The sequence below is a fragment of the Coptis chinensis genome, chromosome 8 (assembly GCF_015680905.1).
Source record: "Coptis chinensis isolate HL-2020 chromosome 8, ASM1568090v1, whole genome shotgun sequence".
Classification (NCBI taxonomy): domain Eukaryota; kingdom Viridiplantae; phylum Streptophyta; class Magnoliopsida; order Ranunculales; family Ranunculaceae; genus Coptis; species Coptis chinensis.
The window spans coordinates 43,823,653-43,831,015 of record NC_141463.1 but is presented as its reverse complement, the minus strand read 5'-3'; the positions used below and the strand labels follow the sequence as shown (position 1 = coordinate 43,831,015).

At 40.1% G+C, this 7,363-nt stretch overlaps 1 pseudogene; it reads left to right on the top strand.

Annotated features, from left to right (window-relative positions):
- The first annotated feature begins 1,820 nt into the window (after positions 1-1,820).
- LOC147481568 (heat shock 70 kDa protein 1-like) lies at positions 1,821-2,978 on the top strand (annotated as a pseudogene).
- The last annotated feature ends 4,385 nt before the right edge of the window (positions 2,979-7,363 follow it).

Here is a 7,363-nt window from a genome sequence, read left to right as displayed (position 1 = left end):
AGAATTCAGACTCGGAAGATGGCTCGAAGATCATTCAACTCCAAAGATGGTTCACAAGGGCATTCAAACTCGAAGATGGCTTTGAAGACCATTCGCACTCGAGAAGCGGTTGGGCTCAAAAGATATGGAAGTTGACGAGGCAAGAGCAAAAAAAGTTCAAGCAAAAACGGAAAGTCAAGAAGCGGCAAAGTGTGTAAAAATAAAAAAATTGAAAAGGGTGAATATCAAGGAGTTGTTTATAATGAATCAAGCAAACAATTGGTCAAGGTGGAACCGACATCGGTAGTTATGGAGGCTACTTGGTGAGGGCAAGAGTAAGGATTACAATAACTAATTGGAAAGATGTATCACCAACATTGAAGAAAAATTTGTGGATCTCTTTGAAGGTACATTAATCTAATGCTTTATAAGCTAATTTCATTTTGTTTACATGATTAACTAATATGCTACCTACAAATAGGAAAAATTTAAGTTGGACACAAACGAAAGATCTATTCGCATACAAGTCGCGATGGGCAGGTTGTGGAAAGCATTCAAGTCTCGCCTTTACTAGACGGTACATCTTACCTTTTAAGAATAAACCGAAGAGACTCAAGAAAATACCAAAGTTGTATAGAAAAGTAATCAGTCCAAGAAGATTGGGATACTTTTGTAAAAAGTAGACTTACACCTGAATTTCTGGCGTATTTCTCTTAATTTTATTTTGCTTTTGTTTGTACATGCATGCAAGCTATTGTTTTACCGCCTTAGTTTCTTGAAAGTCCTAAAGAAGCTAGTATCCATGTAATCGTGGTGGATTCAAGCAAAGAGGCTGTGCTCCGGGAGGTTGGACTTGTGGCGAAGGCCAAGTTTAGTTTGAGAGGATTTTGTTGATTTGTGGTTTCCTTTTTTTTTTTAGATTCCAAAGGGTTGATTATACAAGAGAGCTTGCGAGAATTTATCTTGTAAGATTCTAGGTGGATTCCCTTGCATCATCTATTCTTGGTTGCATGTCATCCTTAGCTGTTGTAGTCTCCCTTCCGAAAGTTATCAGTTGGCATGACTAAGTGTTTAAACCTGTTATCTCCATACTGCAACAGTAAAAGTCTTTTTATCTCTATGCTTCTACTTTAGATTTGTCATTTGGTTTCGGGTTCGCCTTCATTGCTGCTGCTGCCCTTTGTATTCCTTTTGTCAGAGTTTCTCTGCTGCCGCCTTTGTATTCACGCCAAGTCTGCCATTGTTTAATCATGCTTACCGAGTTCAAGGGCTCTGCTGACTGAAATTGTGTGCGAGAATGTGACAAAATGATATTCGTCTAAATTTATAATAAATAAATCTATGTCTAGATGATTAGAATTCTGTGGGAGTTTGTATTCACAACATCAGGTGTACTTCGTCAGCTGAACTCTGCTCGACGCAGAGACGAGGTACTCCTAGATCGACTTGTCTACCCTTTCATTAGTGTTCTCAGTTAAGAAGCTTAGGCCTTACTTCTACGCACACACGATCAGAATAATTACAAAGTCTTCTGGGCTTAACATGGCTCGGGAGCTCGGCATCTCGAGTCTAACTGTCTTCAGTGACTCCCAGCTCATTGTCAACAAACTTGGGGGTAGGATACAATTAATCAAATCTAAAAAGCCTATCAAAAGGTGCTTCCTACTTCTGCGACCAACCATGTAGGTCTGCCATTTGTCCAGGTAGCTTCATTCGGTTGTAGAGATGCTCCTGCCTTAGCCAAAGCATCAGCACTGAAGTTTCCCTCCCTCCAAATGGTAGTGTTGTTTTATGCTGATAATGTTTTATGCTGTTTTATATGGTTTCTGACAATACATTGAATTACTACCCAAGAAATTTCTTCAATGGTTCTTATTAAGATGAGGGAGATTGCAGAGGCTTATCTTGGTTCTACAGTTAAGAATGCAGTTGTTACTGTCCCAGCTTACTTCAATGATTCCCAGCCAAGCTACTAAGGATGCTGGGGTTATTGCTGGACTTAATGTCTTATGTATCATTAATGAGCCAACTGCTGCTGCTATTGCTTATGGTCTTGATAAGAAGGCTACAAGTGTTGGTGAGAAGAATGTGCTTATCTTTGATCTCGTGGTGGTACTTTTGATGTCTCTTCTTACTATTGAAGAGGGTTTTTTGAGGTTAAGGCAACTGCTGGTGACACCCATCTTGGAGGGAGGATTTTGACAACAGAATGGTGAATCACTTTGTGCAAGAGTTCAAGAGAAAGCACAAGAAAGACATCAGTGGAAATCCTAGAGCTCTTAGGAGGTTGAGGACATCATGTGAGAGGGCAAAGAGGACTCTTTCATCCACTGCTCAAACCACAATTGAAATTGACTCCTTGTTTGAGGGTATCGACTTTTATACCACCATTACCCGAGCCAGATTTGAGGAACTCAACATGGATTTGTTCAGAAAGTGTATGGAGCCTGTTGAGAAGTGCTTGAGAGATGCTAAGATGGACAAGAGTACTGTCCATGATGCTGTACTTGTTGGTGGTTCCACTAGAATTCCCAAGGTTCAGCAGCTTCTACAGGATTTCTTTAATGGAAAGGAGCTCTGCAAGAGCATCAATCCTGATGAGGCTGTTGCTTATGGTGCCGCTGTTCAAGCTGCTATTCTTAGTGGTGAGGGTAACGAAGGTCCAAGACCTTTTGCTACTGGATGTCACTCCACTTTCCCTTGGGTTGGAAACTGCCGGAGGTGTCATGACTACCTTGATCCCAAGGAACACAACCATCCCCACCAAGAAGGAACAGGTCTTCTCTACATACTCTGACAACCAGCCAGGTGTGTTGATCCAGGTATTCGAGGGTGAGAGAACCAGAACCAGGGACAACAACATGCTGGGTAAATTTGAGAACCAGAACTGCATTCGAGGCATTAGCATCACTAGTCAATGCATATACTCGTCCTTGAGTTTTCGGTCCATTGCTATTATTGTTTCTGTACTGCCCACCCTGTGACTTTTGTTGTTGTTGTTGTGGTACTTGCTGTTTTTCTCTCTCTGCTGCAAGAATGGGACAATTTCTCTTCATATGATTAGGATCACCACACTTGTAACATGCAAACGGAACATCTGACTTATTCCCAGAACTGCTACTATAGTTTTTCCCATTCCCATTATTGTTGTTATTATAATACGTGAATTCCCATAAGTCCTTTGCTTCTTGTTTTGCATTAGATGTTGATTGTTAGAGTTCGGATTGGTAGTTTGCACTCGATTGATATTCTTCTCCTTAATTTTCTGGCTGTCTTCCATTTCTTGCTCTGCCAGTAGTGCTCGTTCAATAATCTCTGAATAAGTACGGATCTTTAGTACTGCAAGCTTGCCTCGAATAGAAGGATTCAACCCTCTTTCAAACCTCTTTGCCTTTAGTGGCCTCGCCTGCCACTAAGTGAGTAGCAAACCGAGATAACTCTGCGAATCGTGGCTTCATATTGTGCTACAGTCATCTTCCCTTGATAAAGGTTTTCAAACTCCATAGTCATCTTATCCTGGAATTTTCTGTGTTTGCAGCTGGAATTTTCTGTGTTTTCTGTGTTTGCAGCTGGAATTTTCTGTGTTTGCAGCTGGAATTTTTTTGGTTGAATACTTGAATAGGGGTTACTACTAGTGCATGAAAATATGAGGCCAAAATGAAATGGTCGACTAGCAGTGGGTTTCATAAGTGCTTGAAATTTGATATAGGTACAAGGACGAACGAATGGCTACCCACCTTGACCAGATTAAGGGGCTCTCTACCCACTTCCAACAGTTCAGGATATTCCAGCTTCCCCGACTTGACAATAGGCACCCCGAATGACAACGAATGGCTACCCACCTTGACAACTCATGAAGCTCGGAGTATACCCAATATAAGGAGCTACCCAGCATCAGTCTCCAGAGGCTGACTGTGGCCCCCATTCGGCCTAAGCAGCAGCCGAGCTGGATGGACCCCCTGAAGCAGTACCTTATTGACGGTACTCTTTCCCTCTATCTTCATATTTGTCATTGCTGGTCCTGCTCCCTGTTCGATCGGGAAAGAGTACCAGTACAGGGGAATACTTGAGTATCACATCGTCCCACCCCACTCCAAACCAAAACAATCTAGCTACTAGAAGCAGCCTAGCTACTAGAGGAAGGGAACTCAAAACTAGCTACTAGGGGACGAGAGAGAACAAGAAAGCTATCGTCCACATTCACGTTAGGCTGTTATGCTTGTTCTCTTTATTTGCTATATACCGCATTCACGTATCTCACTATGCTATTACCTTGAGGTTTTCTGGGATGTCTGCTGGATATTGAGGTTTTCTGAGTGTATAACCCACTGCCATTTTACAATCCCATATCAGTAATTGTTCCTATAGACGTACGAGTTATCTTCTTGAGTTAATCACTTTAAGGGCATGATAGGAATGTTTTTCTCATTCAAAACTACTTCCAAATAAAGTATTATTTCAAGAAATGGTTTAAAACAAACTCTAGTACATAACACGATTTATTTTTATTTTTAATTTGTAAGAATCTTAGCGAAGTGCAATCAACGCGGCGAAAGCAAAAGAAGTTTAACCACCGAACAGGCAGGATGAGTATTGCTAATCGCGTGGAGAAAAAGGTAAGTAAATGTATATAGCATTCCTCTAATTTGTTATTTGATATGTAATATAGCATTCCTTTAATTTGTTTTTATTTATGTAATATTGCATTCCTCTAATTTGTTATTATTTGATGTGCTATATACTTCAAAAACAGAGACAAGAGGAGGGCGATCATTTATTGGAAAGGACAGTGTCTTATGGGTGGCAACTTTCCCTCCAAGGCAAAGATGGTAACTATGCAAATGATGCTACCAAGGAAGTTGCAGAGAGAATAGTACGTTTCAGTCTAGTATACTTCCTAGTATAGTGTGAATGTTATATTAATAGTAATAATAAGGTTACAATATAGAGGCAGTAGAAAGGTGCCACATTGACCAAGGTGATGATTTGCTTCTCTTGTTTTACTTTCTATATTTGATCATGTTGCTTAGCTTATCATACTAAGGGGCAGTTCTTGAATGGTACATGGAAAATTTTAAGAATATAAGTTACCCACTTGCACTCCTTTTCATGCTGCCCCCATGCACGTGCACAACTAGAATGGATATACAGGGGTGGGGGAGGGGTTCAAAATCACTTCAGTAGGGTGTCATAAAACTCCTTTTTATTTTGAGAAACATTTGTGTGATTATTAAGTCCACTGTATGAATCAAAGTTCAACTGAGAGGGTGACAACACTTTTGAGAAACTTTTGATGGGTTGCTCGAGATACTTGCTTAGAAACAATAAACAAGGTGTAGATTATGGTTGTGACCAACCCTCTTATTAATTCAAATCTTGCACTGTTTTCTGCTTTTGTGGTTTTGGGTGACTGATAAGTCTACATCCACACTCATTATCTTGTAGGATGATTATCAAACGCAGGTCAAGGAAGGAACTTTAGAGGTTGAGGGTACTAAAGACGTCTTCGACTCGCATTGGGTACTCCGAACACGGTGGTGGTCGTGTTAGAGGCGTAGGAGATGGAGTCACCCCCACACGCGATTTTAAGCCTAATAAAGCGTGGATCTAAGAAACATGTGCGCATTGAGTCGAAAAGCTCGCGAGGAAGAGGAAAAAGAAAAAAGGAAGAACAAAAAGAAAAAAAGCGTAAGAAAAGGGAAAGGAAGAACGGAAAAAAAGAAAAGAATTGAAGAATAAATACAAGGAGTTAGAAGCAAAATTTAATGATCGCCTCACTTCTCCCCGCTCGAAAAAATTGCTTCAATAGCCACAAAAGTGACAATAGAGACCATATCCCCCTTTAGGTGGTGCACATAGCAAGCGTAAAAGTAAGCTTTTAAATATTGTTTACACTACTTTAGAATTGGGTGTTTTTGTTTCCTATTTCGCTTTTATTTTGTAAATATTCTCTAACATATATAGCCAAAAGAACAAGGAAGAGAAGAGTCGCCCAATCGGAAAAAACTCAACCTGATTTTTAGGAAGGTACATGCTAAGGGAACAAGTCATTCCCCACTTCCAAATCCTATGCTTCCTCTTGAAAAGGTATCGTTGTCACAATCCTTGCAATCACATTTTACTTAATATAATAGATAGGTTCCTCAATCTGATTAACACACGTCTTCTAATCCACTTCGTTATTTTCATATTGTTAATTACTAAAAACTCAGATACAATTAGGACTGAAGGTTTGGCCATCGTGGGTTCCAAGTCCAATATTGTTGCTAAGGGTAAAGGTTTACGTGGAGCTTGGACCGGAGACTAAGTTGCACAATGTTCCCTTAGGGCCAAACAATGCACGCCAGACGAGTTGATAAGATTTTGGAAGGTAAAGATCATGTTGTTCTTCCTATACCACCGAGATGAGTAATGTAATTTTGAAAGATGCTCTTGGATCACAAGTTGCTTGGCAAAAGCACTTAGTATTGAAAGGCATTGAGGTAATTTCATTAAGTTTTAATTTATTTTGAAGTACTTTTAAAATATTTTTGTGTGTGTCTAGTTTTTTTTTAGTTCTAAATATTCTCACCTAAAATTTGTTGAAGACCAAAAAGGCTAATTCTCCTATACCACCAAAAACTTCTAAAAAGGAAAATGCTTGAAGTAACAAGTCGTGGCACCAAGATTTAAATCATACATGGGATCTTGGAAAGGTGAATACTAGTGCTTGAATCCCTGCTTTTATGTTGTATTTGCAATTAACCCATTATGACTTTACAATTCATCTTAGGGCGGAGTTGCAGTTTGGTGTGGATTTCAAATCCAATGTTGTTGCTAAGGGTATAGTCTACGAGGAGCTTGGACCGAAACTAAGTTGCACAATGTTCCCTTAGGGCAATACAACTCACATGTAGCAGTTGGGAAGATTTTGGAAGGTAAAGAACAAGCTCTTCTTCCCCGTACCCGGTTGGTGATAAGTTGAAATTTGTGGAAGACGCTATTGGATCACACGCTGCTTGGCCCAGTGGAATTAGTGGTGAAAGCCAACCGTAAAAATATCGATGATTGTAAATTTATAAGAATCCCACTTTAGGATCGGACCTCCCCTTTTTCTGTCTAGCTCCCTATTTATACATTTCTTCCTTCTAATCCACCTCATGATCCTTACACAAGTAAACATTCCACCTCCACTTGTGTAGATGTGCATCCGCACACTTCCGCCCACATACACATAGGCCATAACACGTTCCCACTGCAGACACTTCAAGCCACCGCCAGATACCTACGAGACCACTTCCACCATTAATTACACATAGACCATGTTACGCCACCCTTTGCTAGACATGACATTATAATTTTTATGCTTATCTTTTATTTTTCGGTTTCAATCGTGATAAAATAG